Raw genomic sequence first — 27,491 nt, forward strand, 5'->3', positions numbered from 1 at the left:
AGCGGAAGATTGGGATTCACCCCTTGCTGCAGACATGGAAGAGGAGTAGAACAAATGGAGAGATTCACTTCAAGACTTACAGGAGCTCCAAATACACACACCTACAAGTCTTCCTCTACCTCTAATGCTCAGCTCAAGGAGCTTTGTGTCTTCGCAGATGCATCGGTGAAAGTTATCGCAGCTGTAGCTTACCTGAAGGTCAACACTCAAGATGGAAAAAGTGAAGCCAGACCTCACTATCCCCAGACTGGAACTCTGTGCAGCCGTGCTGGCAGTCGAGATCGCAGAGTTGATAGTTGAGGAGATGGATCTGAAGTTTGACAGCATCATATACATCCACAACCAAACAAGGAAGTTCTACGTCTATGTGAGCAACAGAGTTCAGTGTATCCGGCCATCCACGTCCCCAGACCAATGGAATTACGTGCCCACAGATCTCAACACAGCTGACCATCGGTCTAGATCCATAACAGTAGCCCTTCACAGCAACATGACATGGCTGTCAGGACCAGACTTTCTTCAGAATCCAGCCCTGCACTCCTCCAAACATCTCGAGTTGTTTGACCTTATAAACTCTGCTTCTGACTCTGATATACGGCCACAGGTGACTACTAATGTCACTCAAATCTCCAAGAACCTTCTGAGCTCCAAACGCTTTGAGTGTTTCTCCAAGTGGAACAGTCTCATAAGGACAGTAGCACATTTAATCCACATAGCTCGGACCTTCTCTCAGCCTGCACAATAGAGCACCTACCATGGATGGCACATCTGTCAGAAGAACCCCACTGAAGAATAGCTGGAAAGAGCCAAAGTCCTTGTGATAAAGAGTGTCCAAGACAAGTGTTATGCAGAGGAATAAGGTGCATAGCAGCAGAACGCAGTCTTCCTACTGACAGCAGTCTACAAAGGCTGCATCCTATCGTTGACAGTGATGGACTGCTCAAAGTTGGAGGCCAAATCGCGCAATCTAAATTAAGAACAAACGATGTCAACTCCATCATCATTCCAGGTCGTCACCACCTGGCAATCTTGCTTGTGCGTCCCCACCATGAGGCTGTGAAGCATCAAGGGAGACATTTCACAGAGGGTGCCATCCAAGCAGATGGACGAAGATGCTCCGCGGGAAGACGGAACACCAGCAGATGGCAGAACTGCCAAACGAGCAGCTACAGGTAGCACCACCTTTCAACAACGTAGTTGTGGACGTTTTCGGCACATGGGAGGTGGTCTCATGCCGCACCAGAGAAGGACACGCCAATAGCAAAAGGTGGGCGGTGATGTTCTCATGCACAAGAGCTGTACACATAGAAGTAATTAAATTACTAAGTGCTTCCAGCTTCATAAACGCCCTGAGAAGATTATTCTCAATCAGAGGCATAGCAAAGCAGATTTTGTAGGTGATACCAACTTTGTTGGTGAAACCGAGACCTGAGGATGGATCAAGTTCTAGTTCAGAGAGCGCAGAGATGTATCTCCAAGAACAGAAATGTACCTACAGTTGAGGTCGGAAGTTTACATACACCTTAGCCAAATACACTTAAACTCAGTTTTTCACAATAAATGACATTTAATTAGTAAAAATTCCCTGTCTTAGGTCAGTTAGGATTTTATTTTAAGAATGTGAAATGTCAGAATAATAGTAGAGAGAATTATTTATTTCAGCTTTTATTTCTTTCATCACATTCCCATTGGGTCAGAAGTTTACATACACTCAATTAGTATTTGGTAGCATTGCCTTTAAATGGTTTAACTTGGGTCAAACGTTTCAGGTAGCCTTCCACAAGCTTCCCACAATAAGTTGGGTGAATTTTGGCCCATTCCTCCTGACAGAGCTGGTGTAACTGAGTCAGGTTTGTAGTCCTCCTTGCTTGCACATGCTTTTTCAGTTCTGCCCACACATTTTCTATGGGATTGAGGTCAGGGATTTGTGATGACCACTCCAATACCTTGACTTTGTTGTCCTTAAGCCATTTTTGCCACAACTTTGGAAGTATGCTTGGGGTCATTGTCCATTTGGAAGACCCATTTGTGACCAAGCTTTAACTTCCTGACTGATGTCTTGAGATGTTGCTTCAATATATCCACATAATTTTCTTTCCTCATGATGCCATCTATTTTGTGAAGTGCACCAGTCCCTCCTGCAGCAAAGCACCCCCACAACATGATGCTGCCACCATCGTGCTTCACGGTTGAGATGGTGTTCTTCGGCTTGCAAGCCTCCCCCTTTTTCCAAAACAGTTATATTTTGTTTCATCAGACCAGAGTACATTTCTCCAAAAAGTACTATCTTTGTCCCCATGTGCAGTTGCAACCCGTAGTCTGGCTTTTTTATGGTGGTTTTGGAGCAGTGGCTTCTTCCTTGCTGAGCGGCCTTTCAGGTTATGTCGATATTGGACTCGTTTTACTGTGGATATAGATACTTTTGTACCTGTTTCCTCCAGCATCTTCACAAGGTCCTTTGCTGTTGTTCTGGGATATATTTGCACTTTTCGCACCAAAGTACATTCATCTCTAGGAGACAGAACCCGTCTCCTTCCTGAGCGGTATGACGGCTGCGTGGTCCCATGGTGTTTATACTTGCGTACTGTTGTTTGTACAGATGAAAGTGGTACCTTCAGGCGTTTGGAAATTGCTCCCAAGGATGAACCAGACTTGTGGAGGTCTACAATTTTTCTTCTGAGGTCTTGGCTGATTTCTTTTGATTTTCCCATGTCACGCAAAGAGGCACCGAGTTTGAAGGTAGGCCTTGAAATACATCAACAGGTACACCTCCAATTGACTCAAATGATGTCAATTAGCCCATCAGAAGCTTCTAAAGCCATGACATAATTTTCTGGAATTTTCCAAGCTGTTTAAAGGCACAGTCAACTTAGTGCATGTAAACTTCTGACACACTGGAATTGTGATACAGTGAATTATAAGTGAAATAATCTGTCTGTAAACAATTGTTGGAAAAATTACTTGTCATGCACAAAGTAGATGTCCTAACCGACTTTCCAAAACTATAGTTTGTTAACAAGAAATTTGTGGAGTGGTTGAAAAACGGGTTTTAATGACTCCAACCTAGGTGTGTGTAAACTTCCGACTTCAACTGTAGGTGTTCAACCCACCTCACTCATCCCATATGAGTGGTACATGGGAGCGGATGATTGGCATCGCACGTCCTATACTTGACTGCATGCTCCTCCAACGTGGATCTTCATACCTTACAAATGAAGTCCTGACAACACTGACGGCCAAGGTCATTGCTGTGAAGAATGCCAGGCCCCTCGTCCCAGTATCTTCAGACCCAGAATAACCCCTCATCCTCACTCCAGCTGTGCTCTTGACCCAGAAGACTGTCGTCGCCCCTCCTCCACCAGGCAAGATCTGGGACGAAGAACTCTACAAGGAAGAGTGGAAGCAGGTACAAATTCTAGCGGACACCTTTAGGAACAGGTGCCGGCGGGAGTATCTCTGCACGCTGCAGAGCCGACGTACGTGGCAGGACAAGAGGCCAGATCTTAAAAAAGAGGATATGGTCTTAATGAAGGACAGTCAGGCTAAAAGAAATGAATGGCCTATGGCCATCGTTGTGAAGACCCTTCACAGCCGGGACGGGATGGTGAGGTAAGTCAACGTCAGAGTTGTCAAGAGGGAACTATGAAGGTCTTCTCGGCCTATCTCCGAAGTGGTTGTCCTTCTTTCTTCATAATATCCCAGTGGTCAGAGTTAGGTTTATATGGGATCTTTAATGACCCCAGGCGGGGAGTGTTCTGGACCTGTTAGTTGTTTAGCACCCCCCAGTGGCAGTTTAAGTGCAGCAGTGTAGAATTTACCTTTTTGTGTCATGTAACAGGAAGTGTGTGACAGTAGTTGCAATCCTTCAACATCCTTCTTTATAAGCTTTGTAAGATGCAATGTCTGTAAGTACATTTGTTTATTAACACAAGATAAATGTTTATCACGTAATTTTAATGTTTCTGTAAAATATTTAGTTAGCTGTTAGCTACTTTGCATTAGCTTCGGTGCTATTTCTCCCTAGGGACACCTAGTTTAGCAATATCAAGCATACAGTTCAATTCTAGTAACTTTATTTTATATTTGACTCTAAATGGAGTACTCTTATTCCTTATTTCATAAATTTAGTGCAGTTATTGTGTAAGACATTCTGTGCACTTTACTACTGTATCTGAAAACATGTAATTTTGTGTTTGTTGCAGTTTCACACTGATTCTACTAAACTTCCAAAACGCCAGCCTGCTTCTCGCAGACTATTTTTATGAGTGTTTAGTTCATTGGATAGCTGGATAAGGACTACTGTACGTTTAGCAAGTCCAGTATAGTGTGAAAAAACTGTACATTTTAGAGTGTCCTTTTACAGTACCCAGCACAAGGTGCACCTGTATAATGATCATGCTGTTTAATCAGCTTCTTGATATGCCACACCTGTTAGGTGGATGTATTATCTTGGCAAAGGAGAAATACTCACTAACAGGGATGCAAACAAATTTGTGCACAAAATTTGAGAGAAATACATTTTTTGTGAATACAGAAAATGTATGGGGTCTTTTATTTCAGCTCATGCAACCAGCGTATAGTTTCTCTAAATTCGCAAAGTTAAGGACTGCTAAATTCTGTAAATAAAGCTTATACACATTTGTATATTTTTAATTACAAGGCACAAGTGACTCAGCTAGGCAGGCTTATTTTGAGATATACAGTAGCCTAGTAACTTACAAGTTGATTGCCTTTCTTTGACCCAGGTCAAGTGAATCACAGCTTCAGAGGGGGCAGGACATGTTAATATGTCCCACCCTCTGGTTCATCATTTAGTGGGACTCCCAGACCTATAGGGGGAACCCCCAGACTCAGGAGGACCCCAGGCTCAGCTGGGGCTGTAGGAATACACTTTGCATAAATGCCACAGACTGAACCCTCTGGTAAAGCTACAGCTCAGACACACACAGCTGAGTTGTTTTTCACTAGGCTGTCGCAGTTTGAGAGTTTAATTATTCCGCTCTCTCCATGCCTGCAGTGACCACTGGCTGCTCCTCTGTGACCTCGGCCACTGCTGCCTCTGTGATTGTTGCGGTGGTAGAAGCGCATGGGTTGGCCAGGGGAGAGATTGGCATGGCCAGTATGAACCTGAAATGTGCAGAACTGGTTCTCTCAGTTTGCAGACACTGGGACCTATGCCAAGGTAGAACATAGTAAACAAACAGGCTGAATTAGTTTACTATCGGCAGTATCTCAGAACAGGGAGAGGCAGGCAAATTCATCTCCATGAGGCCAAGCTAAGTGCATGGTTATCTCAGTCTGTACTGAAAGTACTGAATGCATGTAAAACTTGTCTCTCATCCACTTCCAGGTTATCACCAAGGTTCACATCCTGGTGCCACTGGAGATACTAATGCCAGACACTGCCAGTGAGAAAGGCAAAGGGACCAAGCCATACAACCTCATCACAGAAAACATTCAGGTACTAGGTGGTCTGCCTATACTGCTGAAGTGAGACACCTTTGTTATGTCTTATGTGTTATTTGTTGCCTAACCTTTATGTTTCAGTCAGTAGCTTTCACTGCAATGAGAGAAAAGGGCTGGAGTACATCCAGCAGATGTGTGCCCCAGAGATACTTGGAGTTCATTCAGTTCATTGTGCTACCAGGGCTGGAAAAACCCTAGATCATTGTTATACTAATTTCCGCGACGCATATAAGGCCCTCCCCCGCCCCCCTTTCGGAAAAGCTGACCACGACTCCATTTTGTTGATTCCAGCCTACAAACAGAAACTCAAACAACAAGCTCCCGCGCTCAGGTCTGTTCAACGCTGGTCCGACCAATCTGAATCCACGCTTCAAGACTGCTTCGATCACGCGGATTGGAATATGTTCCGCATTGCGTCCAACAACAATATTGACGAATATGCTGATTCGGTGAGCGAGTTCATTAGGAAGTGCATTGACGATGTCGTACCCACAGCAACGATTAAAACATTCCCAAACCAGAAACCGTGGATTGACGGCAGCATTCGCGTGAAACTGAAAGCGCGAACCACTGCTTTTAACCAGGGCAAGGTGACCGGAAGCATGACCGAATACAAACAGTGTAGCTATTCTCTCCGCAAGGCAATCAAACAGGCTAAGTCCCAGTACAGAGACAAAATCGAGTCGCAATTCAACAGCTCAGACACAAGAGGTATGTGGCAGGGTCTACAGTCAATCACGGATTACAAAAAGAAAACCAGCCCCGTCGCGGACCAGGATGTCTTGCTCCCAGACAGGCTAAACAACTTTTTTGCCCGCTTTGAGGACAATACAGTGCCACTGACACGGCCCCCTACCAAAACCTGCGGGCTCTCCTTCACTGCAGCCGAGGTGAGTAAAACATTTAAACGTGTTAACCCTCGCAAGGCTGCAGGCCCAGACGGCATTCCCAGCCGCGTCCTCAGAGCATGCGCAGACCAGCTGGCTGGTGTGTTTACGGACATATTCAATCAATCCTTATCCCAGTCTGCTGTTCCCACATGCTTCAAGAGGGCCACCATTGTTCCTGTTCCCAAGAAAGCTAAGGTAACTGAGCTAAACGACTACCGCCCCGTAGCACTCACTTCCGTCATCATGAAGTGCTTTGAGAGACTAGTCAAGGACCATATCACCTCCACCCTACCGGACACCCTAGACCCACTCCAATTTGCTTACCGACCCAATAGGTCCACAGACGACGCAATCGCAACCACACTGCACACTGCCCTAACCCATCTGGACAAGAGGAATACCCATGTGAGAATGCTGTTCATCGATTACAGCTCAGCATTTAACACCATAGTACCCTCCAAACTCGTCATCAAGCTCGAGACCCTGGGTCTCGACCCCGCCCTGTGCAACTGGGTCCTGGACTTCCTGACGGGCCGCCCCCAGGTGGTGAGGGTAGGTAACAACATCTCCACCCCGCTGATCCTCAACACTGGGGCCCCACAAGGGTGCGTTCTGAGCCCTCTCCTGTACTCCCTGTTCACCCACGACTGCGTGGCCATGCACGCCTCCAACTCAATCATCAAGTTTGCGGATGACACTACAGTGGTAGGCTTGATTACCAACAACGACGAGACGGCCTACAGGGAGGAGGTGAGGGCCCTCGGAGTGTGGTGTCAGGAAAATAACCTCACACTCAACGTCAACAAAACAAAGGAGATGATTGTGGACTTCAGGAAACAGCAGAGGGAGCACCCCCCTATCCACATCGACGGGTCAGTAGTGGAGAAGGTGGAAAGTTTTAAGTTCCTCGGTGTACACATCACGGACAAACTGAATTGGTCCACCCACACAGACAGCGTTGTGAAGAAGGCGCAGCAGCGCCTCTTCAACCTCAGGAGGCTGAAGAAATTCGGCTTGTCACCAAAAGCACTCACAAACTTCTACAGATGCACAATCGAGAGCATCCTGTCGGGCTGTATCACCGCCTGGTACGGCAACTGCTCCGCCCACAACCGTAAGGCTCTCCAGAGGGTAGTGAGGTCTGCAGAACGCATCACCAGGGGCAAACTACCTGCCCTCCAGGACACCTACACCACCCGATGTCACAGGAAGGCCATAAAGATCATCAAGGACAACAACCACCCAAGCCACTGCCTGTTCACCCCGCTATCATCCAGAAGGCGAGGTCAGTACAGGTGCATCAAAGCAGGGACCGAGAGACTGAAAAACAGCTTCTATCTCAAGGCCATCAGACTGTTAAACAGCCACCACTAACATTTAGCGGCCGCTGCCAACATACTGACTCAACTCCAGCCACTTTAAAAATGGGAATTGATGGAAATTATGTAAAAATGTACCACTAGCCACTTTAAACAATGCCACTTAATATAATGTTTACATACCCTACATTACCCATCTCATATGTATATACTGTACTCTATATCATCTACTGCATCTTGCCATCTTTATGTAATACATGTACCACTAGCCACTTTAAACTATGCCACTTTATGTTTACATACCCTACAGTACTCATCTCATATGTATATACCGTACTCTATACCATCTACTGCATCTTGCCATGCCGTTCTGTACCACCACTCATTCATATATCTTTATGTACATATTCTTTATCCCTTTACACTTTTGTGTGTGTATAAGGTAGTAGTTGTGGAATTGTTAGGTTAGATTACTTGTTGGTTATTACTGCATTGTCGGAACTAGAAGCACAAGCATTTCGCTACACTCGCATTAACATCTGCTAACCATGTGTATGTGACTAATAAAATTTGATTTGATTTGATGCACCCAAATCACTGAAAGTGAGCTTCAAAGGTAGTGAGCAGACTGCCATGACCACTCGGGCTCCTGAGTGGCGCAGCGGTCTAAGCCACTGCATCTCAGTGCTAGAGGCGTCACTACAGACCCTAGTTCGATTCCTGCCTGAATCACAACCGGCCGTGATTGGGAGTCCCATAGGGCGGTGCACAATTGGCCCAGTGTTGTCCGAGTTTGGCCGGGGTAGGCTGTCATTGTAGATAAGAATTTGTTCTTAACTGACTTGCCTAGTTAAATAAAGGTTACACATCAGCTCAACGTCTGCCACTAACCTGGAGTTGGTTGTCAACAACAGGGACCACAGGTAGGGGGGCATGTCAGAAGAATGTGTGACAATAGAAAATGTAATAAATAAATAAAGATGCACAGGGCTGGTTGACCAGGTGGGGGAGAAGTATGGGTTGCCGATGCGCTTTAGCACAGCTCAAGGGTTCATCCAGATGAAACTAGAGGGGTGGCTTCACCTGATGGGAAGATCCAAGCTGACTTCATCAAGGTACCTCTAATAGCCTATTTGAACACTGGCAATACTGAACAATTGCAATGATGAATAGGTTATACAGAGCTTTAAGTGAGGGAAACTCATTACAAGGTGTCATTGCTTCATGTTCATTATTTAAAATGGGCTGTACTGTCAGAATTGCTGTGGCTCTATATTACAACAACACGTGTCCGCATTCTCTATAGTAATGTATTTTTATACCTTTGCTGTTTTTTTTATAAATGGCTCTTCCCTCAGGTGACAAAGCACAAGAACAACTACAGCTTCACCACAGCAGACCTGATGAAGATTATTGATCTCTGTGATTCCACATGTCCTATTTGTGAGTAAAGAGGAGCTAAATAGCCTCACAATTGACCCTCCGCTAAGCCCTGACCCCCTTAGTTAATGTTGCAACCTCGGCCATAATTTTCCCTGGGAAGCCCAAATCAAATAAAATGTTATTTGTCACAATACAACAGTAAAATGCTTACTTAGAAGCCCTTAACCAACAATGCAGTTTTAAGAAAAATAAGTGTGAAGTAAAAAATAGATAAGTTAAAAATAACAAATAAAAAGCAGCAGTAAAATAACAGTAGCGGTACAGGAGGTACCGGTAGAGAGTCAATGTGCGGTAGTTAGTCGAGGAATTTGAGGTAATAAGTGTGTAAGTAGAGTTAAAGTGACTATGAATAGATAATAACCAGAGAGTAGCAGCAGTGTAAAAAAGGGTGGGGGCAATGCAAATGGTCTGGGTAGCCATTTGATTAGCTGTTCAGGAGTCTTATGACTTGGGGGTAGAAGCTGTTAAGAAGCCTTTTGGACCGAGACTTGGTGCTCCGGTACCGCTTCCCGTGCGTTAGCAGAGAGAACAGTCTATGACTAGGGTGGCTGGAGTCTTTGACAATTTTTAGGGCCTTCCTCGGACACCGCCTGGTATAGAGGTTCTGGATGGCAGGAAGCTTGGCCCCAGTGATGTACTGGGTCGTACGCACCGTCTATAGTGCCTTGCGGTTTGAGGCCGAGCAGTTGCCATACTAGGCAGTGATGCAACCAGTCAGGATGCTCTGTAGAACCTTTTGAGGATCTGAGGACCCATTCCAAATCTTTTCAGTCATCCGAGGGGGGGAATAGGCTTTGTTGTGCCCTCTTCACGACTGTCTTGGTGTGGGGGTGTGCTCATCCTCCTTTTCCTGTAGTTCACAATCATCTCCTTTGTCTTGAACACATTGAGATAAGAGCTTGTTATCCTGGCACCACACGGCCAGGTCTCTGACCTCCCTATAGGCTGTCCTGCCGACGATGGTGTTGGAGTCATGCTTGGCCTTTTAATTATTTTAATATATATATATTTAACCTTTATTTAAATAAGCAAGTCGAGGCTTTCTGGGATAATGGTGTTGTAAGCCATGACCAGGCCATGACCAGCCATGACCAGCCTTTCAAAGCACTTCTTGGCTACAGACGTGAATGCTATGGGTCGGTAGTCATTAGTCATTTAGGCAGGTTACCTTACACGGAACCCAAACCGGCTGCGCGCGTGCGCCATCGTGTGCATACATTTATTTTGTCCCCCCACACCAAACGTGATCACGACACGCAGGTTAAAATATCAAAACAAATTCTAAACCAATTCTATTAATTTGGGGACAGGTCGAAAAGAACAAATTCTTAATTACAATGACGGCCTACCAGGGAACAATGGGTTAACTGCCTTGTTCAGGGGCAGAACGACAGACTTTTTACCTTGTAAGCTCGGGGATTTGATCCAGCAACCTTTCGGTTACTGGCCCAACGCTCTAACCACTAGGCTACCTGCCGCCGCCATGCAGTCATGGGTGAACAGGGAGTACAGTAGGAGACTGAGCACGCACCCATGAGGGGCCCCCGTGTTGAGGATCAGCGTGGCAGATATTGTTACCTACCCTGGGGGCGGCCCGTCAGGAATTCCAGGATCCATTTGTTTAATCCCAGGGTCCTTAGCATAGTGATGAGCTTTGAGGGCACTGTGGTGTGGAACGCTGAGCTGTAGTCAATTAATAGCATTCTCACGTAGGTGTTCCTTTTGTCCCGGTGGGAAAGGGCAATAGAGATTGCATCATCTGTGGATATTTTGGGTCAGTATGCAAATTGGAGGGGGTCGAGGCTTTCTGGGATAATGGTGTTGTAAGCCATGACCAGCCTTTCAAAGCACTTCTTGGCTACAGACGTGAATGCTATGGGTCGGTAGTCATTAGTCATTTAGGCAGGTTACCTTACACGGAACCCAAACCGGCTGCGCGCGTGCGCCATCGTGTGCATACATTTATTTTGTCCCCCCACACCAAACGTGATCACGACACGCAGGTTAAAATATCAAAACAAATTCTAAACCAATTCTATTAATTTGGGGACAGGTCGAAAAGCATTAAACATTTATGGCAATTTAGCTAGTTAGCTTGCAGTTGCTAGCTAATTTGTTCTATTTAGCTAGCTTGCTGTTGCTAGCTAATTTGTCCTGGGATATAAACAGAGTTGTTATTTTACCTGAAATGCACAAGGTCCTCTACTCCGCCAAAAAATCCACACATAAAACAGTCAACCGAATCGTTTCTAGTCATCTCTCTTCCTTCCAGGCTTTTTCTTCTCTTGACTTCATATTGCGATTGGCAACTTTCATAAATTAGGTGCATTACCGTCACTGACCTCGTTCGTCTTTCACACCCACTTGGGTATAACCAATGAGGAGATGGCACGTGAGTACCTGCTTCTATAAACCAATGAGAAGATGGGAGAGGCAGGACTTGCAGCACGATCTGCATCAGAAATAGAACTGATTTCTATTTTAGCCCATGGCAATGCAGATGCTCGTTGGCGCGCACAATAATTGAATAACATAGATCAATAAATGTATTTTGCAACACTCGCGTACGCGACGCGAGCAGTGTGGTCTGCCTGTTAGTGTTCTTGGGCATAGGGACTATGGTGGTCTGCTTGAAACATGTTGGTATTAGACTCCGTCCTGGTAATCACACAGTCTTCCGGAACAGCTGATGCTCTCATGCATGCTTCAGTGTTGCTTTCCTCAAAGCGAGCATAGAAGTAATTTAGCTCGTCTAGTAGGCTCGTGTCACATTTAACCACTAACGAAATCTCCTCACATTGATCCAAACAAGGTTTTGCTAATCAGGAAACTGGGTATGTTGTGGTGGACTGTCATTATAATTGCTTTACGGGAACCTGGTAAAATTATGTTTGTAGTATAGCTAGCCACTGAATGGCATTGAATTCAGTCAGCGTGCAGTGAAACTATAACTACTTTTGGAGCAAACTAGTGCTCTCAAATCGTATCCTGATGTCGACAGCAGATGGGAGTTGTATTCATAACATTGCTAACTTAACTAGTTAACATACATTTTGAGAAAAAAGTTATATTGAGTGACTAGCTTAGCAACATTTGGTGGTCAATGAGACAGAGAGCTAGCTAGTAGATAACCAACTGAACTAGCAAACAATGTAACAAAAGTATAATTTCTGATTTAAAAAATACTCAAACAGGCTCTACATTTCAGTAATCACAGTAGCAAGTCGTCCTGGTGCACAGTTAAATTATTTAGCCGTTGAAACTTTGCCATAGCACTCACTGGCTTTCATGCGATATAAACGTGAGCTTATCCAAGGTGTCAGATTTGATGACAGTTGCTATCCTACGCTATGCTATCTTGGCCAGGTCGCAATTGTAAATTAGAACTTGTTTTCAACTTGCCTACCTGGTTAAATAAAGGTTAAATAGATTTTTTTTTTTTATCCATTGGAGTGCTGCCATTGGTTGCCCAAAATGTAGCTCTGCCCCAGAATTTTCATTGAATAATGTGATCATAAAAATAGATTATTTGCTTTGTTCTGATTGACCAACCTACCCTTTATTTCTGTATTTATCATGTGGCATGAAATAAAACTGGGGGAAATTGGATGTACTGATTGTTTACCCAGTAGATGGGGCTGTTTGGTTTGTTGTGGAGTTTTAGATCATGTTGACCTGTTTACACCTGTCTCTTCCCAGGGTGGTGCCAGCTGTTGAGTACAGTTCATGAGCATATCCACTGCCTATACAAGCTGTCCAATGCTGTGTCTATGCTAGACATGCTGCTGTCACTAGCCAATGCATGCACCATCTCAGACTGTTAAGTCAAGCAGGAAAGTAAATAAATGTAATAAATTACACATTTTCACCCAACATTTCTGCAATAGAACATAAAAACAGTTGTTCAAAATCATATACACGCTAACCATATGATCCAGTCAGATTCAAGCTATCCCTGGAGTTGGTTGACCTCTGAGTCTAGTCAGTATCTGAAGAAACAACCACCCACTCATCCTTCTCACATAGCAGCCAGTCAATGCAGCATGATTGAATACAGTGCGTCAGCAGCAGCGCCCTCTCTTCTCCTCTCTGATTGACAAAGAGGCTGCTGTGCTCTGCTCTCTATGTAACATTGGTTGCCCTGTTAGCTTCAGTTGTCTGGGCAGCAGCCCCAATAGCAATGTGGGTGGTGACCACTGGCCCCCAGCTGTCTGAAAGGATCTCTGTAGAGACACGTGCTGACTGCCGGCCTTCTCTGTCTCATTCATCTCACTTTCAGATGACCCGAGTTACGTAACCATTACTGTATTTGACCAGACTAATCTCTCTGCATTACACGACAACTGTAGATGTCTGTTTTGACTGCATGTACTGTACGCTAGTAGTGTTTGGAATTCACATAAAATTAGTAATAAAATAACAAGCCCAACTGAATTTCATTCACAGCAATTCAACCCAGATGGAACATTTTTATTTACCAACAATGTAATTATCAAAGTGTTCTTCCTGAAGTTGTTATCCTGCTCTGTGCCTGCAACGCGTCCTTAGTTCACAGACACACTGGCCATCAAGCAGGGTCGTTACCCCATTCTGGATCGCATCACTGGCCAGCAGCCCATGTCCAACAACAGCTACATCTCTGAGGGCAGAAACATTGTCATCATCGCTGGGCCCAACATGAGCGGCAAGTCCACCTACCTCAAACAGGTGGTGCTGTGCCAGATCATGGCTCAGATAGGTAGGTGGAGAAACCACACACTTCATTCAAAATGGAATGTTGTTTTATAGTATCTGAATTAACTTAATTTTCAGTGTGCCAGTGTTGTAACCATTCAACAGGCTTACTCACAGGTTATTTATATAATGAGTCTGATCTGTCCTAGGCTCCTTTGTGCCTACTTCCGCATTGCTGAACAGATTTTCACCAGAATCGGGGTGGATGACAACTTTGAGACAAACTCCTCAACCTTCATGGTGGAAATGAAGGTGGTACATTTTCAATACATACTGGCCACTCTGATGCAGTGATATGGTATGGACTTTTAAAATCTCTGAAATGACCCAACGTGGCAAAATAGTTTTGTTTAATTTTGTCTTTGTATTCCCAAGGTCTCAAATATAATCCATAATGTGAAGTGACAAGTCTCTCATCATAGACGAGCTTGGGCGTGGCACCAGTGCTGAGGGGGGCGTCGTCATATGTCACTATCTGCAAGTTCCTCGTTAGCCTCAGGGTAGGTACACTGTCCAACCAGCACAGTGCCTCTGTCTGAAACAATAGATGATTAATTTGATTGTTGTGTATGAATCATAGAAGCCTTCATTTTCTTTGACTTCCTGTTACTTGCACTGCTCAAACTATCATAAGTTAAATATGTGTACTCTGCTCTGTTTCCCTGGTGGTCTCAGGCATTCACTCTGTTTGCCACACACTTCCTGGAGCTACAGTATGTGAGCTGGAGACATTGTACCCCAATGTGGAAAACCAGCACATGGAGGTTCAGCACACCTGCACTGGTAACACGGGTACAGAGAGTGTTGTCTACACTTTCCTGCGGAGCCATGGAAGCTCAGAGGAAAGAAACTAGGGTAAGGAAATACGATTGAACATTCTTAAAGGGGAGCTGAACTTCCTGATTTACCCTCAGTTGCAATTCTCCTCATTAGGAAATGCGACTGAGAACAAGATTTGGGTTTGGAGGCAGGCTTTGACGTGGGTGTCTCGTGTGTGTTCGAACGTGAAAAGCGTTTGAACTTTAACTCTGCCAAAACACTACACAGTTAGTCACTCACCCTTCTAGAAAACTTGAAACAGTTAATCAGATCTTGTCTTGAAGTTTCCTAGACTAGCTAGCCAACTTCTTTCGCCAATTAGTTTCAGCCAGCTGTGTGCAACAGTAGAAATTTGGCTATCCAATCTGTGGGGCTAGTTAAGGACAGTCAATAAATTACACAATGTAAATGAGACAATATTTTCATGTTGCACACCTTTTAGTTGTCTCATTAAATGCTTTCAACATGGTATATGAATTTCTGTAATTTATAGTTGGTCTAAGTAATTTGGTGCTATTGACATTTAAATATACATTGTGTAATTTACTGAGGTCCCCAACTAGCCCCTTAGGCTTACGGGATATTGAATGTCAAACCAAATTGGACATGGGCATTACAATTGGGTCTAATTGTTGATTACTTGGGTGCTGCCAGCTGTGGGCAGGATTTAAATAAACCCAACTTAACTGTTATGGTGCCCGTTATTCCATGACATACCACTTTTTTTCCTAATTATCTCACAAATCTCAGTTTTGGATTAGATACTTTTTTACCAAAATGATCCTATTTACACACTTTGTAGTCAATTTTAGTGATGCCACAATTTTTGTGATGCCACAAAGGCCGTTTTCAAAAGGATAAGTTGCTTATTACGTTAGGTTGCTCTTTAACATTGTCCAATCATTAACCTAAATAGTAAAAGGTTTACTGTAATGTTTAACTTGCAGGTCTGAGGGCTGCAGAGATGACTGCACTGCCTACATCCATAATCCAAGAAGCAAAGGCCATTGCCTCATAAGCCAACAGCTCTTGGTATGCTTTTTCCAGTAGGCTATTTCTTATTGTTATTTAGATCAAATGTACCTTCCATCTTATTCTGTGGTCCCTGCTGGTCTGTCAACCTGTTAGCTTCCTCCTCTGTGTATCACCTGGCCACCCGGCTCCTGTAAACATCCAGGGACTCCATGCTGGACCTTGACAGCCTGCGCATCTATCTATAGGGCCTGAAAAGACACTCTGAAACAGAAGAACATGTGTCCATGGAGACAGAGGAACAATGAGAAAGAGGATGTCAGGTTGGGATGGGTCGATGACAGAGGTGAGAGGAATTTTGAGGAAACTTGTGGATTTAAATTATGCTGTTTGACTACAAATAAGGGTTAAATAAAAATATCCTATATGATATTAAATTACAAGTTGTTCGGTGTAATATTCTCAATGTTTCTGTAATATTTAATAAAGTTCATTATTAATTTGACATTGTGGGACAAGGGCCCAAATGTAAACAGCCATCTAGGTTTAAAACTCCTAGACCTAGCATGGAAACCCGACATAGTATGTAATTCTACGTCGGGCATTAATGAGCATTTGGGTCAGGAAGGTTTCCTCTCATGACCACTACAAGCCAGCATGTTGAATGAAATTGTATTTTAACTTACTTTACCGGTTGTCCATGTGGTTTTTGCAAGTAGGAATGTGTGAATATATAAGAATAATTACAACTATTCAAAGCGCTGGTGGTAGTGCGTTCACATTTCTATCACCTCAAGCGTCACAAGATGAAAATACTTGCCGAGCTCGTGCATGTGTTTACATGGTTCTTGGCATGCTTCAGGTGATAGAAATATGAATGCACTACCAGTGCTTTGAAACGTTTGTAATTATGCTTTCTGGTGGATATATTGTCTCACATTCCTACCCGCAAAAGGACCAACCGGTAAAGTAATTTAAAATATAATTTAACACTTTTGCTAGAGGTCTTGAGAGGAAACTTTCATAATCACTAATTTATGCCCGACATAGAATTAATGAAATTCAATGTCGGGTTTCCAGGCTACCCTGGTGCACCCGGGGTAGTTGTAGTCTAATCGGGTGCATAGAGCAAGAGGCCATGCCTTCTCCACATCCTCTTATCCAGTCCCATCCCTTCATTGAATCATACGCTATGTGCTGAGACAGACCGACCCGCCCCCGCGAAACCGAAACACAAGATACGGGCTTGGGTTGGAGCTGCTCCGGGGAACTCGCCATTTCATTTCAACATTTAGGGAACTTTGGCACTAAGATACAGGTATGTACGTTGCATTTTCTCCTACAACATTTGTTATTTTTAAACCGATCTAGTCATTCAAGGATTTTCGTAGCTGAGAACATTATCTGGGCCTGGCACTGCCTGAAAATAGGGACGCGAGAGTGGGTCAGAGATTTCAGAATAGAGGGGGGGCTGGGTCACTTTATAGGCGAGGCCTTTTGTTAGGATTGGCTTCTCAGGTGCTGTACACTGTGTTGGGTTTCAGAATAAAGCCAACATTAGCTGTGATTTTCTTTAAACGTTATTTGTAAAATAAAGTATGTGTAGTTAAGACTAGAGCATTTCACCTATTTAAAATATAGAATAACGTTAGCTGTATCCGTGCATCTCGAGACGTCTTGTCAGTGAGTGACGAGCCTTTCCGCAAATGTCACGATTCGTAGCACGATGACACAGGTGGAGCTGGCAAGTTCGCTTCATTTCTTGGTAACTAGCTTTTCTTCAACAACCGCTAACTAGATAAACGCCCAGACCCCCCCCCCCAAAAAATGGCCTACCCGGTTTGTGCCTATAGCTAATGTGAGGTAGGCGTCACTGGAAACCCGGAGTGGTTAGCTAACTAGCCACCAACATGTGCGCCCCTTGTCAAATAATGACATTAGCACGGCTTTGTAGTTAGCAGGTTCGTAGCCAACGCGTCAGTATATCTTATCCAGAATAATTTCGCTGTCGTGTCCAACTCAGGTGTACGTTGCTAGCCAAGTTAACGTTAGTTATATAATACATTCGCATTATGATTTGCTAGTCTAGTGTCACTAGTAGTGGTTAACGTTAGCTAATAGCAGAGCAATATCTAACCAGCTGCACGCTAGCTTACTTAGCTAGCTAAGTTACGTGCAAGGCCATGACATGTTAGCAAAGACTGAACATTATCGTCTTGAAACGGAACTGATCAGCCTAAGACTAGGCCCTATGCAATACCAGATAGTTGTGCTTAGAACATATGCTACTAGCCTGTTCTTAAACATGCCACAAACATCCCTTGTAGGCAATTTTTAGGTGTAAAGGAAATTATATCTGTAGAATAGTTTCATTAGCTAGCTGTTTACATCATTACAAGCTATGCAACGTTAGCGTTTCAATGGACAGCAGGATGTCTGTTTTGAATTGTTGTTAGGCTTATCATATGATCTCTAATAGTGATTGTTCTGAGCCTCACGTAAGTGTACATTTCTGTCCTACCATCTGTAGTAACGTTAGCTGTTGCGATTGAAGAATGAGTGATCCTTGAGGTATGTGTTTAACTACAGGTATTTTGAAGATGCTCTGCATGTCATAACATTTTAACTGGGTTAGCTAAATCCCCCAAGTGTGGTGTAATTTATTACAGACAGTGACTTATGACAGGGGCCATCTACAAAATGTATTGCATAATATTGTTCCAGCCATTAATAATTTTTACAGTAGACTATATACTTCCATATTTCCACCAGTCCTGCCTGCATCACTGACCAAGATGCTGTTTGTATTGTATACAGCACATTCATAGAACCATGTCATCACCACACCATTTCACCTTTGAGTGAGGCCTGGTTCTCCTCCTGCATCCTTTGGCTATGTAAAAATGGGGAGATGCAGAAAATTCTCCCCTCCCACTCCCCCAGTATCTCATCTCGGTTTTTCATAAACGGAGACCATTAAAGAGAATAGATCATTTAAACGATTTACAGATTGAGGCATTTAGGACCAACTGCCTTTACCTCTCCCCTGCACTTTCAAAGAGGCCAGTGCAAGTATTTGATCTGCTAAAAGTCATTGAGTAGAGAAATTGTCACTGGTTAGCCTACTCACAGGTCCTTTTCCTTACATCAGTAGTGATTGGTCAGTTAGGACAGTGTGCATGGAAACCTCTAGTGAGTCTTATTCCAGATATGGCTTGAGGGGGTAGTTCTATTTGTGTGCACCCACAGGGCTGGCTGCTGAGATACCTTATCAGCCTCTGGCTCCAGAAAGGAGTATTGTGGGATACTGAACTCACCCACGCTAGAGTAAACCTCATGGCTTAACCTGGATACTGCGGGATGTAATGGCTGGTTCTAATCAATGTCACTGTCTCTCGTGCGGTTACATGATCACCAATGTGGTTATTGTAGAAAGTCGGATGAATATAAGTCAGATTAAAATGTTTACATGCTTTGCAAGAACAATTTCCCCAATAATCCTGTTTACATGAACATCTGAAATCAGGTTACCTGATAAAAGCAGAAAACCAGCAATCAAAATAAACGTTCTACCTCAGAGAACATTTTATTTTTGCAAAACATTTGAGTACGGACATCTAAAGTTTGAAAACCACTTCTGAGACGCGTTCCGTTGTTCCAGACACACTAAAGAGAGAGGCTTGCCCGGTTGGTGCAGATCAAATACACTGCCGATTTTAAGGTTTTTACATGTTCTAATAATTAGAAAGATTGCTCAGAACACCAGGTTTTAATCGGTGTATGCTTACTTCGATTTTGATCTCACGCAGATTTAAGATAAGCATAGTAAGGTGACTATTGCATAATCTGCCTACTGCCATCAGTTTTAATATCAAATGATTACTGTGCATGTAAACAAACAGTATCTCTGGTGGGTTTATTTGGAAGTTGTAAATTATGCTTGTTTGAGAATATAGGCCCTAGAGTACCAATATAATGTATTTTTTATGGATCCCTGTTAGCTGTCAATGCAGCAGCAACTCTTCCTGGGCTCCAGCAACATAAGATCGTTACATACAGTTTAAATACTTGACATTTCATAACACCTTACCCAACAGTGTATTACCTCAGGCCACCACACATCTACAATACAAAATCCATGTATACATATGTCTTATATGGCTGTGTGTCCCTTCACAGTCCCTGCTGTTCCACAAGTTGTATTTTTTAAATTCAATTCTTCTACTTCATCAGTTGCCTGAGTTGGACTAGAGTTCCATGTAGCCATGGCTCTATGTAGTACTGTGCGCCTTCCATAGTCTATTCTTAATTTGGGAATTGTGAAGAGACCTTTGGTGGGATGTCTTGTGTGGTATGCATGGGTGTCTGAGCTGTGTGCTAGTGGATTAAAAGACACCTCGGTGCATTCAGCATGTCAACACTTTTTACAAAAACAAATAATGATTAAGTCACTCTCCACTTTGAGCCAGGAGAGATTTACATGCATGTTATTAACGTTAGCTCTGTGTACATTTAAAAGCCAGCCGTGATGCCCTGTTCTGAGCCAATTGTAATTTGAGGTCCCTCTATGGCACCTGACGACCTGACTCAACAATAGTCCAGGTGCGACAAAACTAGAGCCTGTAGGACCTGTTGAGTGTTTTTAAAAGGCAGAGCAGTGCTTTAATATGGACAGACTTCCCCATCTTAGCTACTGATGAATCAACATGTTATGACCATGACAGTTCACAATCCAGGGTTACACAAAGCAGTTTAGTCACCTCCACGTTATTTATTACAAGATTTAGTGAATGTCCCAAATACAATGCTATTAGTCCTAAATATATTTTTATTTCACCTTTATTTAAACAGGTAGGCCAGTTGAGAACAAGTTCTCATTTACAACTGCGACATGGCCAAGATAAAGCAAGGCAGTGTGACAAACAGTTACACATGGGATAAACATAGTCAATAACACAATATAAAAATCTATGTACAGTGTGTGCAAATGTAAAATTAGGGAGGTAAGGCAATAAATAGGCCATAGTGGTGAAAAAATTATAATTTAGCATTAACACTGGAGTGATAGATGTGCAAGTAGATACTGGCGTACAAAATAACATGGGGACGAGGTAGTTGGGTAGGCTATTTACAGATGGGCTGTGTACATGTGCAGTGATCGGTAAGCTGCTCTGACAGCTGATGCTTAAAGTTAGTGAGAGAAGTCTCCAGCGACTCCTTTTTTTAAAAGGAGGAATAGGCTTTGGGGTGACCCGTGAAATATACCTGCTGAAGCGTGTGCGTTGCTATGGTGACCAGTGAGCTGAGATAAGGCGTGGCTTTACCTAGCAAAGACTTATAAATTACCTGAAACCAGTGGGTCTGGCGACGAATATGTAGCGAGAGCCAGCCAACGAGAACATACAGGTCAGTGGTGGGTAGTATATGGGGCTTTGGTGACAAACGGATGGCACTGTGGTAAAGTGTTGGAGGCTATTTTGTAATTTCATCGCCGAAGTCAAGGATCGGTAGGATAGTCCGTTTTACGAGGGTATTTTTGGCAGCATGAGTGGAGGAGGCTTTGTTGCGAAATAGGAAGCCGATTCTAGATTTAACTTTGGATTGGAGATGCTTAATGTGAGTCTGGAAGGAGAGTTTACAGTCTAGCCAGACACCTAGGTAGTTGTCCACATATTCTAGGTCAGAACCGTCCAGAGTAGTGATGCTAGTCGGGGCGGGTGGTTGCGGCCAGCAAGCGGTTGAGCATGCATTTAGTTTTACTAGCATTTAAGAGCAGTTGGAGGCCACGGAAGGAGTGTTGTATGGCATTGAAGCTCATCTGGAGGTTGGTTAACACAGTGTCCAAAGAAGGGACAGATGTATACAGAATGGTGTCGTCTGCGTAGAGGTGGATCAGAGAATCACCAGTAGCAAGAGCAACATCATTTATATATACAGAGAAGAGTCGGCCCGAGAATTGAACCGTGGCACCCCCATAGATTACCAGATGTCCGGACAACAGGCCCTCCGATTTGACACACTGAACTCTGTCTGAGAAGTAGTTGGTGATCCATGCGAGGCAGTCATTTGAGAAACCAAGGCTATTGAGTCTACCAATAAGAATGCAGTGATTGACAGAGTCAAAACCCTTGGCCAGGTCGATGAAGACGGCTGCACAGTACTGTCTTTTATCGATGGCGGTTATGATATCGTTTAGGACCTTGAGCGTGGCTGAGGTGCACCCATGACCAGCTCGGAAACCAGATTGCATAGTGGCGAAGGTACGGTGGGATTCTAAATGGTCGGTGATCTGGTTTGTTAACTTGGCTTTCGAAGATTTTAGAATGGCATGGCATTATGGATATAGGTCTATAATAGTTTGGGTCTAGAGTGTCTCCCCCTTTGAAGAGGGGGATGACCGCGGCAGCTTTCCAATCTTTGGGGATCTCAGACGATACGAAAGAGGTTGAACAGGCTAGTAATAGGGGTTGCAACAATTTTAGAAAGAGGGTCCAGATTGTCTAGCCCAGCTAATTTGTAGGGATCCAGATGTTGCAGCTCTTTCAGAACATGAGCTGTCTGGATTTGGGTTAGGGGGGGGGGGGGTTTGGTCAAGTTTGGCCAGCCATAGAAAAATGCTTATTGAAATTCTCGATTATTGTAGATTTTTTGGGTGGTGACAGTGTTTCCTAGCCTCCGTGCAGTGGGCAGCTGGGAGAAGGTGCACTTCTCCATGGGCTTTATTGTCCCAAGACTTTGGGGATTTAGTGCTACAGGATGCAAATTTCTGTTTGAAAAGCTATTCTTTGCTTTCCTAACTGACTGTATATTGGTTCCTGACTTCCCTGAAAAGTTGCATATCGCGAGGGCTATTTGATGCTAATGCAGTACGCCACAGGATGTTTTTGTGGTGGTTAAGGGCAGTCAAGTCTGGAGTGAACCAAGGGCTATATATGTTCTTAGTTTTAAAAAAAAATTGAAAGGGGCATGCTTATTTTAGATGAGGAAAGCACTTTTAAAGAGCAACCAGGCATCCTCTGACGGGATGAGGTCAATATCCTTCCAGGATACCAGGTCGATTAGAAAGGCCTTCTCGCAGAAGTGTTTTAGGGAGCGTTTGACAGTGATGAGGGGTGGTCGTTTGACCGGGGACCCATTACGGACGCAGGCAATGAGGCAGTGATTGTTGAGGTCCTGGTTGAAGACGCAGAGGTGTATTTAGAGGGCAAGTTGGTCAGGATGAAATGAGGGTGCCCATGTTTATGGATTTAGGGTTGTACCTGGTAGGTTCCTTGATCATTTGTGTGAGATTGAGGGCATCTAGCTTAGCTTGTAGGATGGCCGGGGTGTTAAGCATATCAGATAGATGGGGAGCAATCAATTCAACAATGGTGTCCAGAGCACAGCTGGGGGCTGAGGAGGGTCTATAACAAGCAGCAACAATGAAAGACTTATTTCTGGAAAGGCGGATAAAAAAAAAAAAAGTAGAAGCTCGAACTGTTTGGGCACAGACCTGGTTAGTTTGACAGTACTCTGCAAGCCATCTCTGCAGTAGATTGCAACTCTGCCCGCTTTGGCAGTTCTATCTTGATGGAAAATGTTGTAGTTGGGGGTGGACATTTCAGAATTTTTGGTGGCCTTCATAAGCCAGGATTCAGACATGGCTAGGACATCAACGTTGGTGGAGTGTGCTAAAGGTGTGAATAAAACAAATTTAGGGAGGAGGCTTTGATGTTAACATGCATGAAACCAAGGCTTTTACGGTTACAGAAGTCATCAAATGAGCGCTTGGGGAATAGGTGTAGTACTGCGGGCTATAGGGCCTGGGTTAACCTCTACATCAGAGGAAGAGTAGGATAAGGGTACGGCTAAAGGCTATAAGAACTGGTCGTCTAGTGCGTTGGGGACAGAATAAAAGAAGCAGATTTCTGGGCGAGGTAGAGTAGATTCAGGGCATAATGTACAGACAAGGGTATGGTAGGATGTGAGTACAGTGGAGGTAAACGTAGGCATTGAGTGATGATGAGAGAGGTTGCATCTCTGGAGGCACCAGTTAAGCCAAGTGAGGTCTCCGCATTTGGTGGGGGGGTTGGACAAAAGAGCTGTCTAAGGCATGTTGAGCGGGACTGGGGGCTCTGCATTGAAATAAAACAATAAGAACTAACCGAAACAGCAGTAGACAAGGCATATTGACAGAGGCATAAAGCAATCACAGGTGTTGATCAGGAGAGCTAAGACAACGGGGAAATGGCAATGAATGGGCAGAGTCAGTTAGGTACACACAGGAACGGAGTTGAGGCTGGGGCCGACAGAAACTAAATGAGGTACCGTGTTAGTGAACAGTCCAGCAGGCATCAGCTGTGTAGCTGAGTGATCATAGGGTTCAATGAGCAGCAATAGGTGAGTCAGGGAGCCGTTCAGTAGTCGCTACTACGCTAGGTGAGGAGGAGACACGGCGTTCAGAAAGCTAGCGGGCCAGGGCTAGCAGATGGGTCTTCGGCGATATCGCAACGGAAAAGCCTGTTGAAACCACATCTGACGTTTACGTCGGCAGACCAGTCGTGATGGATCGGCGGGGCCCTGTGTCGACAATAAAGACCAGGCCAATTGGCAAAAGAGGTATTGTAGCCCAAGAATTAGCTGGTAAACTTTGTCGGCTAGCCGGGAGATGGGCCTCGCTCGAGGCTAGACCAAGGCTAACTGGTGCTTGCTTCGGGACAGAGGCATTAGCCAACAATAGCCACTCGGTTGCAGCTAGCTAGCTGCAATGGTCCAGAGCTTGCGGCAGTAATCCTGTGATGTGTTAGAGAAAGAGGGGAGGAGAAAAACGCTAATAGGAAGAACAGGGGGGAAAATGACAGCTGTACAAACTCATCCAGAGCTCCCCGACTTCTGGCAGAAAGGCATATGATATGATGGAAAACATGAAGTTACACTTGTAGGAAATTCATGTGCGCCGCACAACAGAGACTCGCAGATATAGAACGCTATTGACTCACCGTTTCCCGTTGTGCTATTTACAAACGTGACTGGCTCAGCTGTTTTGGAGAACTACGGTCAACTTCATAATGTCAAATGTGACTAATAAAGAATGCAATCTCCTTTATCTCTTAATGTATTGCACAAGTTGACTGCAGGTATTAACTAAAAGTAGCTACAAATATATACATGTATTGAAAAACTTCATACTCCGTACAAATATTTAACACGCAACATGTCAATTATTAGTCCCATGTTTTATGAGCTGAAATAAGATCCCAGAAATGTTCCATATGCAAAGCTTCTCAAATTGTGTGCACATGTTTACATCCCTGTTAATGAGCATCTCTCCTTTGCTAAGATAATCCATCCACCTGACAGGTGTGACATATCAAGAAGCTGATGAAACAGCATGATCATTACACAGGTCACAATAAAAGGTCAGTTGTCACACAATGCCACAGGTTTCTCACATTGAGGGAGCATGCAATCAGCATATTGACTGCAGAAATGCCCACCAGAGCTGTTGCCAGAATTGAATGTTCATTTCTCTACCATAAGCTGTCCGACAGCTCTCACAACCTCAGACCACGTGTATGGTGTTGTGTGGGCGAGCAGTTTATCCGCCGCCATCACCTCATGTTTCAGCATAATGCACGGCCCGTTGTCGCAAGGATCTGTACACAATTCCTGCAAGCTGAAAAATTCCCAGTTCTTCCATGGCCTGCATACTCACCATACATGTCACCCATATTTGGGATGCTCTGGATCAGCGTGTGCCAGTTCCCACCAATAACCAGCAACTTCGCACAGCCATTGAAGAAGAGTGGGACAACATTTCAGACTACAATCAACAGCTTGATCAACTATTCGAAGGAGGATGTGTGGCACTCCATCAGGCAAATGGTCACACCAGATACTGACTTCCTGATCCACGCCACCACTTTTTATTTTTTTTAAAGGTATTTGTGACCAACAGATGCGTGTCTGTATAACCAGTCATGTGAAATCCATAGATGAGGTTATAAGGAATTTATTTCAATTCTTATTTCCTTACATGAATTGTAATATCTTTGAAATTGTTGCATTTATATTTTCAGTCAATAGTTGACTGTTAGTCTAATGAAAAGGTATGAACTATTCCGTGTCTTTTTCCAAATACCCCGGTATACCTCCCAAGCCTAGTTACCAAACATAGATGGTACAAACAAATGACAAGCTACAGGTCAGGTGTAGTGCCCTGAAAGGTTGGTTCGCCACGTTCTGACATTTTATCATGGGGTTACTGAGGCCTGTCCCTGCCAAAGCAGGAGGTCTGGGGAATGGCCCAAGAGAGCTTTGTCTTCCAGGCTCATTTCCATGCTAGGGTATGGCTCCTGCTGCAATGGGAAATGTTTGCACCGTCCAGTCCGAGGCATAGTCAGGGCAGAAAGCAATCAGGCAGGTATGATGCGACTCACCCACCGCAATCCTGTCCACACTGCCTAGTGTTCTATTCTGCTTAAGAGGTCTTAACTTTCACATCTCCAATTGTCCCAACTAGTGTTTTCTGCTCTTGCAGGTCAACAATGAAATAACTGAGGGTGGGTGCTCTGGTTTGGTGCTGAAAGAGTTAGCATACAAGACAGTGCCAGAACTGAGAAATAAAGTATAACAAAACATGCTAATCAAAAAAGGCCATTGTCAATATTTATAGAACTCAGAATATAAGAAAAGGAAGTAGTCTAAAGAAAGTAAAGTGTCAAACTCTGATTTGGCAATAAACCTACAAAGTTAAAATTATACATGTAACAAAAAAACTACTTCAGCGCCCAGTACACACAACAAACAATGAGGTAAAAACCAGCTGCTTATATAGGTGAGGAATGCTGATTATCAGAGTGAGTTCAGGTGTGGTGAGTTGGCAGGAGAAGGGGTGTGTCCAGAGGGTAATTAGGGAATTGGTGAGGTGGCATACTCCTTCAGGGGGTTGACGCTAATATATAGAACTCTTAAATATTGGCTTGAATTCACCGTTAATCACAACAACCACGCAAAATGTAGCTCATGGGCAATTCCATGGTAATGGAGACTCAGATTTTTTTCACTTAAAATCTATACCAAACAAAAGCCATTGATTTCAAAGTTTACCAATCCATCGAACTCTATGCGCAAGGACTAATTCACAATTTCCACAGAATTTTACAAAAACACATTTACAGGAAGAACTGTGCAGATAAAATGTTGTTTTACTGTAAATGCTTTTAGTTTTTTTTTCTGTGTAAATTGTCAAGTTGTATGGTTTGTTAAACTTTGAAATCAATGTTTTTTGTTTGGTATACATTCTAAGTGAAAGATCTGAGTCTCCACAGTAAATCTGTTACTGTGGAATTGCCCATATGCATTAGTGCTCTGTGAGAACTCACTTGAATACAATTTTGTTCTACATGGAGAAGTTTTGTCATTGAAATGGTCTGAAGCAATCTCTCAGAATGAGGAACAAGTGAATGATAAGTTAGCCTTACATGATAACAGTTGTTGGATATATATCTATCTGGCTGCTTGCTGGAGTATGTGTGTGTGTTTGTGCATGAGTTGGTGTGTGTGTGTCTGTGTGTCAGGCGTGAAATAATGGGAGAGGTTTTACAGTCCTAGATGAAACTGACTGTTGCACCTCAAGCCCATCAGGCCCAGAGAAGCACTGCAGCGGAATGTTATTCTTAATGTATTATCATGGGTAATCTGCTTAATCCAAATTAGTGCCTAACTAAGAGGCCCAGCATAGGAGATGTGCTAGCTAGACAGAGGGGGCTGAGTCCTGTGCTATTGCTGACACCAATCTGAATCCAGAGCAAGCGGGTATTGTCCTGTCAGCCACGGTTGGTGCCACTGTTTGTATTGTTGACAACAA

General features: G+C 43.9%; 1 protein-coding gene and 1 pseudogene across 2 annotated transcripts in view; both read left to right on the forward strand.

The window, feature by feature from the left end:
- Positions 1–211: 211 nt before the first annotated feature.
- Positions 212–15,951, forward strand: LOC139553055 (uncharacterized; annotated as a pseudogene).
- A 521-nt stretch (positions 15,952–16,472) lies between these two features.
- LOC139553552 (kinectin-like) overlaps positions 16,473–27,491 on the forward strand; it is a 44,712-nt gene continuing 33,693 nt past the window's right edge. The window contains exons 1-2 of one of the 2 annotated variants that reach the window (XM_071366014.1): positions 16,760–16,961; positions 18,174–18,214. The gene's annotated coding sequence lies outside the window, so the exon portion shown is untranslated. Of the gene's footprint in view, positions 16,962–18,173; positions 18,215–27,491 lie in introns of both variants that reach the window. The other variant, XM_071366012.1, reaches the window with a different exon arrangement.

The sequence above is a fragment of the Salvelinus alpinus genome, chromosome 25 (assembly GCF_045679555.1).
Source record: "Salvelinus alpinus chromosome 25, SLU_Salpinus.1, whole genome shotgun sequence".
Taxonomy (NCBI): Eukaryota; Metazoa; Chordata; class Actinopteri; order Salmoniformes; family Salmonidae; genus Salvelinus; species Salvelinus alpinus.